This window comes from Coregonus clupeaformis, chromosome 8 (genome assembly GCF_020615455.1).
Source record: "Coregonus clupeaformis isolate EN_2021a chromosome 8, ASM2061545v1, whole genome shotgun sequence".
NCBI classification, from domain to species: Eukaryota; Metazoa; Chordata; class Actinopteri; order Salmoniformes; family Salmonidae; genus Coregonus; species Coregonus clupeaformis.
The window spans coordinates 33253057-33266461 of NC_059199.1; positions in this window are offsets into that span (position 1 = coordinate 33253057).

The following is a 13405-nucleotide window of genomic DNA, read 5'->3' on the forward strand; positions in this document are numbered from 1 at the left end:
GATTGTGTCGAGGCACAGATCTGGGGAAGGGTGACAAAACATTTCTGCAGCATTGAAGGTCCCCAACAACACAGTGGCCTCCATCATTCTTAAATGGAAGAAGTTTGGAACCACCAGGACTCTTCCTAGAGCTGGCCACCCGGCCAAACTTAGCAATTGGGGGAGAAGGGCCTTGGTCAGGGAGGTGACCAAGAACCCGATGGTCACTCTGACAGATCTCCAGAGTTCCTCTGTAGAGATGGGAGAACCTTCAAGAAGGACAACCATCTCTGCAGCACTCCACCAATCAGGCCTTTATGGTAGAGTGGCTAGACAGAAGCACATGACAGCCCGCTTGGAGTTTGCTAAAAGGCACCTAAAGGACTCTCAGACCATGAGAAACAAGATTCTCTGGTTTGATGAAACCAAAATGTAACTCTTTGGCCTGAATGCCAAGCGTCACGTCTGAAGGAAACCTGGCACCAACCCTATGGTGAAGCATGGTGGTGGCATGCTGTGGGGATATTTTTCAGCGGCAGGGACTGGGAGACTAGTCAGGATCGAGGGAAAGATGAACGGAGCAAAGTACAGAGAGATCCTTGATGAAAGGTTCACCTTCCAACAGGACAACGACCCTAAGCACACAGCCAAGACAACGCAGGAGTGGCTTCGGGACAAGTCTCTGAACATCCTTTCCCTTTTCCCTTTAGTGGCCCAGCCAGAGCCTGGACTTGAACCCGATGGAACATCTCTGGAGAGACCTGAAAATAGTTGTGCAGCGACACTCCCCATCCAATCTGACAGAGCTTGAGAGGATCTGCAGAGAATAATGGGAGAAACTCCCCAAATACAGGTGTGCCAAGCTTGTAGCGTCATACCCATGAAGACTCGAGGCTGTAATCGCTGCCAACGGTGCTTCAATAAAGTACTGAGTAAAGGGTCTGAATACTTATGTAAATGTGATATTTCAGTTGTTTAATCTTATAAAAACCTGATGCTTAGTCATTATGGGGTATTATGTGTAGATTGATGAGGGGGAAAAACTCTGTAATCCATTTTTGAATAAGGCTGTATCGTAAAAAAAAATGGAAAAAGTGAAGGGGTCTGAATACTTTCCGAATGCTCTGTATTTCAACCAATCAGATGCCTACGTTGGGAGGCCAAGTTCTGTTTGTCCAATCAGATGTTAGGGTTGTATCAGATAGCTAATAAGCGCTGAGCGAGAGAGGGTCTAGGACAGAGGACTGCACGGTCATGTCTTTGTAAGCCTGTTGCCGAGCAACCCATCCTCAAAGCCCACCACTGGACTCCCTGAGTCTCTGGAGCAGAGTTTAGAACCTAGTTACATTCTGATGATTTCTATTGGTCGATAACTTGGCACTAAACATGACTGCCATTGATTATGTGAAGTTGAGGGAACATTAATGGTTTTAGTTTGAATTCTGACAGGTTGTAACCATGGAGGAATCTGACCAACTAGCACCATGTTATCATCACCTGTCGTACCGCTGAGATAGGGCTGTGTCTTCTGACCTCACTGGAAACGAACAGGAAGTACTTTCTGTGATGTCAGTGTGGGTTACCCCCGTGACGTCTGCTGGCTCCGCTGCTTTCCAGCCCCGCCCCCCCACCATGCATAGTTTTACAGGATATAGAGGGGGAGACGAGGGAGACGAGGGACACGGGGAAGGAACAGAGGTACACAAGTAGACCCGGTGCGCAGGTTCTCTTCAATGTGAAAAACAGAAACAACAACGAGTAAGAACACACACAACACACACACCAACACACACATACTGTTATGTGGGCAGCTTGTCTCTCCCTTTTCTGTTTTCCTTCCTCCTTGTTTTGTCCCCTCTTTTTCTGTTGTATCTGTATGTGTGTTTGTCCCCTTTATGTGGGTGTGTCTGGAGTGGATCAGGGGGCGTGCTCAGGATCTGCCTCTCCTGTGCAGCTGCGGGTTGTTTCCAGTGATTCCTGCCTACGCAGCTGCATCCTATTCTCTCATCAACCTGCACTACTTATTCCTGGGCATGGCTCTCCACCGGCGCCAGATCGTTGTTCTTACCAGAGCGGTAACTTGGCTCACCAGTAAAGTTATTTTGTCTTTGTCTTCAGCCTGGCTCTCCACTCTCCTTAACCTGTCGTTTGTTTTGTCTTTAGTTTCGGACATATCTCCCAACCTGCCTGCCTTCCTGCCTGTCGGTCTGCCTGCCTGCCTGCCTGCCTCAGCCTCTCCTTCCTCCGGAGCCGACTAGCCCACTCTGTTCCTTTACTTCAGTTGTTTTTGGACTAAGACAATTTTAACTTTGATTAAATATTTTTGTTTCTTCCACTCCCTTTGTCGTGTTTCTCTGAGTGCTGGGTTGAACCATAGCCTAACAGAACGATCTGGCCATGGACCCAACAGAGAAACAGCACGGGGCAAACAAAGACAGCTTCCAACAAGCTATCCAGGCTCAAGGAACGTTGCTAGGACAGCATGACCAGTTGATTCGGACTCTTGTGGAAGATAATCATCAACTGCTGAACCAGGTGACTCAGTTAACTACACACGTCTCTAAATTGTCTGTTATCAGTTCTCCATCTCTCTCTGACCCCCAGTTTGATGCACCCCAAGTTGTTTCCTCGGACACTAGGCAGGCTTCGTTCCGTCGGGGAACCCCCCTGTCACGTCGCCTGAACCGTTCAATGGAGAATTGGACAAGTGCCGGGGATTTTTGCTTCAGTGTGACTTGATTTTTCGGCAGAGACCACTGTCGTTTTCTACTGATTCATCTAAGGTACATTATGTTCTGGGGCTGTTAAGAGGGAAAGCTCTGGTTTGGGCTGAGGCTGTGTGCTCAGATCAAACTTTGACTGGATTGACTTTTGCTGATTTCTCTGCTAAATTGAAGACTGTTTTTGACCATCCTGACCATGTGGGTAATTCCTCCAAGATACTTTTTAATTTGAGGCAGGGTTCTAACAGTGTGGCAGAGTACTCTATTGAGTTCTGGACGTTGGCAGCGGACTCCAAGTGGAACAATGTGGCACTTCAAGGAGCATTTCTAAACGGTTTGAATGAAGCCATTAAGGATGAACTGGCTGCTCGTGATGAGCCACATGATTTACATTCTCTCGTTTCCCTGTCCATCAAGCTAGACAATCGGTTGCGGGAGAGGCGTCGGGAGAGAGGCGATCGGCCACATCTAGGGAGGACGAGTTCCCAGCCTTCAACCACTCGAGTCTCGCCTCTCCGGAGTCGGCAGCTTCTTGTTCCTGATTCCATCCCGAGCACAGAGGAGGAACCTATGCAAGTGGGTCGAGCTCGACTACCTCCAGCAGAGCGGCAACGGCGCCTCCAGGCGGGTGAGTGCCTGTACTGTGGAGACGCCACACACATTCTGGCTATATGCCCTAAGCGGCCAAAAGACAAGGCTCGCTCGTAACGGTGGGTCTACTTGCGAGCCCAGAGTTAGATCCTGAACCCATCATTCCCCGATTACAAGTACCTGTAACCTTACGTTTCCAGAGTCATTCCCTGCCACTCTCAGCTCTCATAGACTCAGGTGCAGAAGATAACTTTATTAGCCACCAGTTCGTTACACAAGCTCGTATCCCCATGGAGCCACTACCTACCCCCATTCGGGTCACAGCCCTTGATGGGCGCCTCCTCGCGGAGATAACTCATCAAACCACCCCCGTTTCCCTAGTGATTTCTGGCAATCATTGTGAAAGCATTCAGCTAAGAGTTATGTCTGGCTCAGCTACCTCCCTAATCCTTGGCTTCCCCTGGTTGGCTCTTCACAACCCACAAATTGATTGGACACGTCACACCATTCTCAGTTGGAGCACTAACTGCCATTCCGAGTGCCTGAGGTCAGCGGTTCCCCCCACTAAGTGTAACCCAACTCCTCCCTCAGCTCCTCTTGATCTGTCATCTGTCCCCAAAGAATACCATGACTTAGCGGAGGTTTTCAGTAAGGACAAGGCTCTGTCTCTACCACCACATAGGCCTTATGATTGCCCTATTGAACTGCTTCCTGGTGCTCCCTTGCCCTCTAGTCGGTTATACAATCTGTCCCGACCGGAAAGAGAGGCAATGGAGCAGTACATTGGTGATTCTCTGGTCTCGGGCATAATCCGTCCCTCGTCGTCTCCTTTGGGTGCAGGTTTCTTTTTCGTGGAAAGAAGGACAAGTCGTTACGCCCCTGTATCGATTTCAGGGGTTTAAACAACATAACTGTTAAAAACAAGTATCCCCTTCCACTCATCAACTCAGCTTTTGAACCTCTGCATGGCGCCACAGTGTTTTCCAAGCTCGACCTCAGGAATGCTTATCACCTTGTCCGTATCCGAAAGGGAGATGAGTGGAAAACCGCTTTCAACACTCCACTGGGACATTTTGAGTATTTGGTCATGCCTTTTGGGCTTTCAAATGCCCCTGCGGTTTTCCAAGCCATGGTGAACGATGTTCTTAGGGATTTTTTGAACCGTTTTGTCTTTGTATACCTGGATGATATTCTTGTTTTTTCCAAGTCACCCGAGGAGCATGAGTCACACGTCCGTCAAGTCCTTCAACGGCTCTTGGAGAACAAGCTGTACGTCAAAGCAGAGAAGTGTGAGTTCCACAAACAGTCTACATCGTTCCTTGGATTCATAATTGAGAGCGGGCAGGTGAAGGCGGACCCCGAGAAGATCCGGGCAGTGACGGAATGGCCCACACCCACCACCCGTAAGCAACTTCAACGATTTTTGGGCTTTGCTAACTTCTACCGTAGATTCATTAAGGGTTTTAGTAGAGTGGTGGCACCCCTTACAAGACTCACATCTCCTAAAGTCCCTTTTCGGTGGTCCCCTGAGGCGGAGCAGGCGGTAGGGGTTTTGAAGGAACTGTTTTCCACCTCCCCCGTGTTGATACACCCCAATACCTCTCTGCAGTTTGTTGTGGAGGTGGACCGCGTCGGACTCAGGTGTGGGAGCAGTCCTCTCCCAGCGCTCCCCCACTGACCAAAAGCTTCACCCCTGTGCTTTTTTCTCCAAGAAATTGTCACCCACAGAACGGAATTACTGACGTTGGAAACCGGGAACTGCTGGCGGTCAAGCTTGCACTGGAAGAATGGCGGCACTGGCTGGATGGAGCTGAACTGCCGTTTGTGGTCTGGACTGACCACAAAAACTTGGCTTACATCCAAGCCACTAAGAGACTCAACTCACGCCAAGCCAGATGGGCCCTGTTTTTTAGTAGGTTTAACTTTATTCTTACATACAGACCGGGGTCAAGAAATGTTAAACCAGATGCTTTGTCCCGCCAGTTTGCTGACCCTTCGGAGACCAGCGAGCCTGAGGCAGTCCTGCCTTCCTCATGCGTCGTGGCGGCTGTTCAGTGGGAGATCGAGTCTCTTGTGAAGACTGCACTTGCCACGGACCCGGGACCGGGTGATGGACCTCCCAACCTACTCTTTGTTCCCGAGACGGTCCGGTCTCAGGTGTTGCAGTGGATTCACACCTCCCGTTTTGCTGGTCACCCTGGGATGAGACGCACGTTGACGCTGCTTAGGAGACATTTTTGGTGGCCTTCAATGGAAACTGACGTTCGGGCTTTTGTGGCAGCCTGTTCAACCTGTGCTCGGGGCAAAGCCTCCCATCAGTCCCCTTCGGGGCTGCTGCTACCCCCTCCCAGTTCCCAGCCGTCCCTGGTCCCACATTGCCATGGATTTTGTCACCGGCCTACCCAAGTCTGAAGGTAATGATACTATACTTACCATTGTGGACAGATTCTCTAAATCTGTCCACTATATAGCATTACCAAAATTACCGTCTGCCAGTGAGACAGCGGACCTCCTAGTCCAACATGTATTCCGTCCCCATGGAATACCTGTGGACATCGTATCTGATAGAGGCCCACAGTTTACTTCCCGTGTTTGGAAGGTTTTCTGTTCTGCTTTGGGTGCTTCCGTTAGTCTGTCCTCAGGGTTTCATCCCCAGACCAACGGTCAAACAGAAAGAGCCAATCAAAACCTCGAAGCAACCCTTCGTTGTGTGGCTGCTCAACATCCATCATCCTGGGCCAAACATCTGCCCTGGATAGAGTACGCCCACAACTCCCTCACCGCCTCTGCCACCGGTCTTTCACCCTTCGAGGTTACCATGGGTTATCAACCCCCTCTGTTTCCTGCTCAGGAGAAGGAATTGGCTGTTCCTTCGGTTCAGGAGAACCTCCGCCGCTGCCAGAGAGTGTGGAGCGACGCTCGGGAAGCATTGCTTCGGACCACCGACAGGAACAAGACAACAGCGGATAGGAGCAGGACTCCCGCACCTGTGTTTCATCCTGGTCAAGAGGTTTGGCTGTCATCTAAGAACGTACCTCTTCGTACCAAATCACGCAAGCTGTCTCCTCGGTACCTGGGTCCGTTTGTGGTGGAGTCCATCATTAACCCCGCTGCGGTTCGTTTGAAGTTGCCTTCAGCCATGAAGATACACCCTACTTTCCACGTCTCCCAACTGAAACCTGTGTCCTCCAGCCTTTTGTGTCCGCCGGCTGATCCACCTCCACCTGTTCGCCTCATTGACGACCATCCGGCCTACACCGTCAGTAGGCTCCTGGACTCTCGGAGGCGGGGTAGGGGTCTCCAATACCTAGTCGATTGGGAAGGTTATGGACCAGAGGAGAGGTCTTGGGTCCCTAAGCGTTTGTGTTGGATCCTCAGCTGATCACGGACTTCCATCACGACAACCCTGACAGGCCTGGTGGGTCGCCAGGTGGCGACCATTGAGGGGGGGTACTGTTATGTGGGCAGCTTGTCTCTCCCTTTTCTGTTTTCCTTCCTCCTTGTTTTGTCCCCTCTTTTTCTGTTGTATCTGTATGTGTGTTTGTCCCCTTTATGTGGGTGTGTCTGGAGTGGATCAGGGGCGTGCTCAGGATCTGCCTCTCCTGTGCAGCTGCGGGTTGTTTCCAGTGATTCCTGCCTACGCAGCTGCATCCTATTCTCTCATCAACCTGCACTACTTATTCCTGGGCATGGCTCTCCACCGGCGCCAGATCGTTGTTCTTACCAGAGCGGTAACTTGGCTCACCAGTAAAGTTATTTTGTCTTTGTCTTCAGCCTGGCTCTCCACTCTCCTTAACCTGTCGTTTGTTTTGTCTTTAGTTTCGGACATATCTCCCCAACCTGCCTGCCTTCCTGCCTGTCGGTCTGCCTGCCTGCCTGCCTGCCTCAGCCTCTCCTTCCTCCGGAGCCGACTAGCCCACTCTGTTCCTTTACTTCAGTTGTTTTTGGACTAAGACAATTTTAACTTTGATTAAATATTTTTGTTTCTTCCACTCCCTTTGTCGTGTTTCTCTGAGTGCTGGGTTGAACCATAGCCTAACACATACACAACACTCACACACAACACAAACACACACACACACCACACACACACCCTTATGTACGATAATGTATTTTAAGACTTTAGTTCTGAAGGGATAGTTCACCCAAATTACAAAGTTGCATATTTGTTTCCTTACCCTGTAAGCAGTCTATGGACAAGGTATGACAGCATCAATGCTTTGGTTTTGTTTACCTGGCCACTGTTTCAAGTGCTAACTTTTTTACAATTTGTCGCACAATCCAATGCAAGTTAATGGTACACATATTAGAATTTGTGCGCTTCATGTCCAAATCATCTATAAATCAAAGTTGATTGGTCACATGCACAGAATACAACAGGTGTAAACCCTACTGCGAAAGGCTTACTTACAAGCTCTTACTCAATAATTCAGAGTTAAAAATCAAAGGTGTGAAACAGAAAATCCAGGATAGGATCTTGAAGATGGCGCCGTACTGGATGGCTGCCAAGCTCCGACCCAACTTTGCTATTCTGTGATTATTTTGTAGTTTATTCTTACTCTATTTACATTAAACGTACCCGCTATTATTTCTTATAACCGACAATAACTTTTGAACATCAGATCGGCAGTTACTTACCCCAATTCCGGCTTCTACTTCGACTTCGACTCGACTTCGACTCATCGGGGGGTTGCCTCTTCATCAACACCAACTGGTGTAATTCCAGCGCGGTGGAAGTGTCAACCCACTGTTCACCCGTCTTGGAATACCTGATGGTCAAATGCCGACCCTTACCCCAAGGGAGTTTCCAGCTGTTATCGTAACTGCTTTTACATTCCACCTCAGAGCAATAAAAAGAACAAGCTGGCGCTTAACGAACTGTACAAGGCTGTAAACAAGCAGGAAAACCTACACCCAGAGGCTACCTTTCTGGTTGCCGGCGATTTTAATTAGGCATCACTGAGACACGTGATGCCCAACTTCCATCAACACGTCTCCAACGCCACTAGGGGCGATGAAGTCCTAGACCACTGCTATTCCACCCACAACCAAGCATACAAGGCCCTCCCTCGTCCGCAATTCGGTAAATCAGATCATGACTCTGTACTCTTGCTTCCAAGCAGAAGCTGAAACAGGAAGTACCCGAGATTCGCTCCGTTGAGAAATGGTCACCAGAGTCAGAGATTACAGTGGCTTGCGAAAGTATTCACCCCCCTTGGCATTTTTCTTATTTTGTTGCCTTACAACCTGGAATTAAAATGGATTTTTTGGGGGGGTTGTATCATTTGATTCACACAACATTGTGAGAATGTGATTTGAAGGAATCAGGCGCAGGAGGGTAAATCACAGAATACAGAGTTTATTCCGTAGGACACAGTTACGCTGGATAGCGTCAACAAAATACAGGCACACGGGGAACAATATCCCCGGAAATACAAGGTACAGGTAGCTCAACCGAGCTACACTCAACTCACAAATAACAATCACCCACAAGGACAAGGGGGGCAGAGGGAACACTTATACATGTACTAATGAGGGGATTTGAACCAGGTGTGTGTAATTGACAAGACAAGACAAATGGAATGATGAATAATGGAGCGGCTGTGGCTAGTAGGCCGGTGACGACGAACGCCGAAGCCTGCCCGAACAAGGAGGGGAGGCAGCCTCGGCGGAAGTCGTGACAAACGTGCCTACTACTTTGAAGATGCAAAATATTTTAAATAAATAAAATAAATAAGACAAAAAAACTAAAACCTGAGCGTGGACAGGAATAAGTACAAGAAGTCCCGCTATGACATCCGCAGAGTCCTCAAACAAGCAAAAGGACAATATAGGAATAAGGTGGAATCCTATTACACAGGTTCCGACGCCCGCCGCATGTGGCAGGGGATACAGTCCATTACGGATTACAAAGGAATATCCAACCGTGATCTGCCCAATGATGCCTCTCTACCAGACAAACTCAATGCATTTTATGCACGCTTTGACAACAACAACGAGCCGGGTGTGAGGGCCGTCACCGACCCAGAGGATTGGGTGATCTTGCTCTCCGAGGCCAAAGTCAGAAGGGTCTTTAATCAGGTCAACACCCGCAAGGCCGCGGGCCCCGACGGTATTCCAGGGCGCGTTCTCAGAGCATGCGCAGAACAGCTGGCAGGCATGTTCACTGTAACTTTCAACCTCTCCTTGTCCCAGTCTGTAATCCCCACATGTTTTAAGATGACCACCATCATTCCTGTTCCTAAGAACTCTAAGGCTTCATGCCACAATCACTAACAATCTGTAGCACTCACTTCTGGAATCATGAAGTGCTTTGAGAGGCTGGTTATGGTACACATTAACTCCTCCATCCCAGCCATCCTAGACCCACTCCAATTTGCATATCGCCCCAACAGATCCATAGACGATGTAATCTCAATTGCTCTCCACACTGCCCTCAACCACCTACAGTCGTGGTCAAAAGTTTTGAGAATTACACAAGTATTGGTCTTCACAAAGTTCGCTGCTTCAGTGTTATGAGATATTTTTGTCAGATGTTACTATGGTATACTGAAGTATAATTACAAGCATTCCATAAGTGTCAAAGGCTTTTATTGACAATTACATTAAGCTTATGCAAAGAGTCAATATTTGCAGTGTTGACCCTTTTTTTTCAAGACCTCTGCAATCCGCCCTGGCATGCTGTCAATTAACTTCTGGGCCACATCCTGACTGATGGCAGCCCATTCTTGCATAATCAATGCTTGGAGGTTGTCAGAATTTGTGGGTTTTTGTTTGTCCAGCCGCCTCTTGAGGATCGACCACAAGTTCTCAATGGGATGAAGGTCTGGGGAGTTTCCTGGCCATGGACCCAAAATGTCGATGTTTTGATCCCCGAGCCACTTAGTTATCACTTTTGCCTTATGGCAGGGTGCTCCATCATGCTGGAAAAGGCATTGGTCGTCACCAAACTGTTCTTGGATGGTTGGGAGAAGTTGCTCTCAGAGGATGTGTTGGTACCATTCTTTATTCATGGCTGTGTTCTTAGGTAAAATTGTGAGTGAGCCCACTCCCTTGGCTGAGAAGCAACCCCACACATGGTCTCAGGATGCTTTACTGTTGGCATGACACAGGACTGATGGTAGCGCTCACCTTGTCTTCTCCGGACAAGGTGTTTTCCGGATGCCCCAAACAATCGGAAAGGGGATTCATCAGAGAAAATGACTTTACCCCAGTCCTAAGCAGTCCAATTCCTGTACCTTTTGCAGAATATCAGTCTGTCCCTGATGTTTTTCCTGGAGAGAAGTGGCTTCTTTGCTGCCCTTCTTGACACCAGGCCATCCTCCAAAAGTCTTCGCCTCACTGTGCGTGCAGATGCATTCACACCTGCCTGTTGCCATTCCTGAGCAAGCTCTGCACTGGTGGTGCCCCGATCCCGCAGCTGAATTAACTTTAGGAGACGGTCCTGACTCTTGCTGGACTTTCTTGGGCGCCCTGACGCCTTCTTCACAACAATTGAACCTCTCCTTGACGTTCTTGATGATCCGATAAATGGTTGATTTAGGTGCAATCTTACTAGCAGCAATATCCTTGCCTGTGAAGCCCTTTTTGTGCAAAGCAATGATGACGGCATGTGTTTCCTTGCAGGTAACCATGGTTAACAGAGGAAGAACAATGATTTCAAGCACCACCCTCCTTTTAAAGCTTCCAGTCTGTTATTCTAACTCAATCAGCATGACAGAGTGATCTCCAGCCTTGTCCTCATCAACACTCTCACCTGTGTTAACGAGAGAATCACTGACATGATGGCAGCTGGTCCTTTTGTGGCAGGGCTGAAATGCAGTGGAAATGTTTTTGGGGGATTAAGTTCATTTTCATGGCAAAGAGGGACTTTGCAATTAATTGCAATTCATATGATCACTCTTCGTGACATTCTGGAGTATATGCAAATTGCCATCATCAAAACTGAGGCAGCAGACTTTGTGAAAATTAGTATTTGTGTCATTCTCAAAACTTTTGACCACGACTGTAGATAAGAGGAATACCAATGTGAGAATGCTGTTCATTGACTACAGCTCAGTGCTCAACACCATTGTCCCCTCCAAGCTCGTCACCAAGCTTAGGACTCTGGGTCTGAACACCTCCCTCTGCAACTGGATCCTGGACTTCCTGATGGGCCAACCCCAGGTCGTGAGGGTAGGCAACATCACCTCTGCCACGGTGACCCTTAACAAAGGGGCCCCACAGGGGTGTGTGCTTAGTCCCCTCCTGTACTCCCAGTTCACCCACGACTGTGTGGCCACACACGTCTCCAACACCATCATCAAGTTTACTGACGACACAACGGTGGTAGGCCTGATCACTGGCGACGATGAGTCAGCCTACAGGGAGGAGGTCAGTGACCTGGCAGTGTGGTGCCGAAGCAACAACCTCTCCCTCAACGTCAGCAAGACCAAGGAGCTGCGACAATGCCTCTTCCCCCTCAGGAGGTTGAAAAAGTTTGGCATGGGCCCTCAAATCCTCAAAAGGTTCTACAGCTGTACCATTGAGAGCATATTGACTGGCTGCATCACTTCTTGGTATGGCAATAGCACCGCCCTCGATCGCATGGCACTACAGAGGGTTGTGAGGACAGCCCAGTACATCACTGGGGCCGAGCTCTCTGCCATCCAGGACCTCTATATCAGGCGGTGTGAAAAGAAGGCCCGGAAAATCATTAGACTCCAACCACCCAAGCCTATTTTCTCTGCTGCCGCACGCAAGAGGTACCGGTGCATCAAGTCTGACACCAACAGGCTCTTGAACAGCTTCTATCCCCAAGCAATATGTCTGATAAATAGCTAACAAAATAGATACACAGACTGAGTTAACCTTGTATCTTTATCTACCTTTTATTTCAATTTCTCTATGTACACTCACAGGGCCCTACACATTCACACACACTGTCACTCCAACACACACACAAACACTCACTCCATCATTTGCTTGCTCACACACAATGACTCTACACACCCACTCACATACAAGCTGCTGCTACTCTTGTTTATCTTATATCCTGTTGCCTAGTCCCCTTACCCCTATACATATCTACCGCCATCGCTCCAGTATCCCTGCACATTGGAAATATATATATATTTTTTTTACTGTATATAGTATGCTTACTTACTTAGTGTATTTCATATTTCTTATTCTTATTTCGTGTTTTTTTTCTAGTAATACATTGTTATTGATTATTGCATTGTTGGGTATTGAGTTTGCAAGAAAGACATTTCACTGTACTTGTGCATGTGACATTAAAACTTGAAAGAGCACGGAATCAACACTAGGTCATTAGTATTTTATACTTTGGGATGATTTGGACATGAAGCGTGAAAATGCTAATATGGGCACCAATCTAGGCTAGCCTAGATTATGCATAATTGTTCTGAAAATAATATAGAAAGGGCTATATTAAAAAGTCAATATGATGAATAGGATGTAGAAAAGAGGATGCTGGTGGGAGGAGCTATAGGAGGATGGGCTCATTGTAATGGCTGGAATGGAACGAAATCAAACACATGGAAACCACGTTTGACTCAGTTCCATTTATTCCATTCCAGCCATTACAATGAGTCCGTCCTCCTATAGCTCCCCCCAACAGCCTCCTCTGATGTACACTCTATTCCCAATGCATAAACACAGTTAATGATAGATAGCCTAAGTAACTGGAAGATTATGCAACATATAGTGTTTTCTTCCCAATCTCATTTATTCCTGCTACTACTAAAAGGGAATGGCTTACAGTGCCTTCAGAAAGTATTCATACCCCTTTTTTTTTTTCAGGATCAGTTTGAAAAGTGGAGTTTTTCTTTATTGAACCTTTAATAAAATATACAAGGTTGTTGGCCCCTTAACAATGAGACACGATATACTGAAGTAGAGTGCATCACATACCCCTATCCCTCCACCGCATGGCTACATTCTACAGTTCCCATAGTAACACACTGACTCACAGATGGTGAGGGGTGTTTTTACTTCTACATGTGGTATATATTTGGAAGAGAAGCACTGCGTTTAGGTATGTGTGTGTTTTTCTTTTAAACATGTGTTTGTGTATAAATACAGCATCTTTAGAGATCTATAAAGTACAGTCC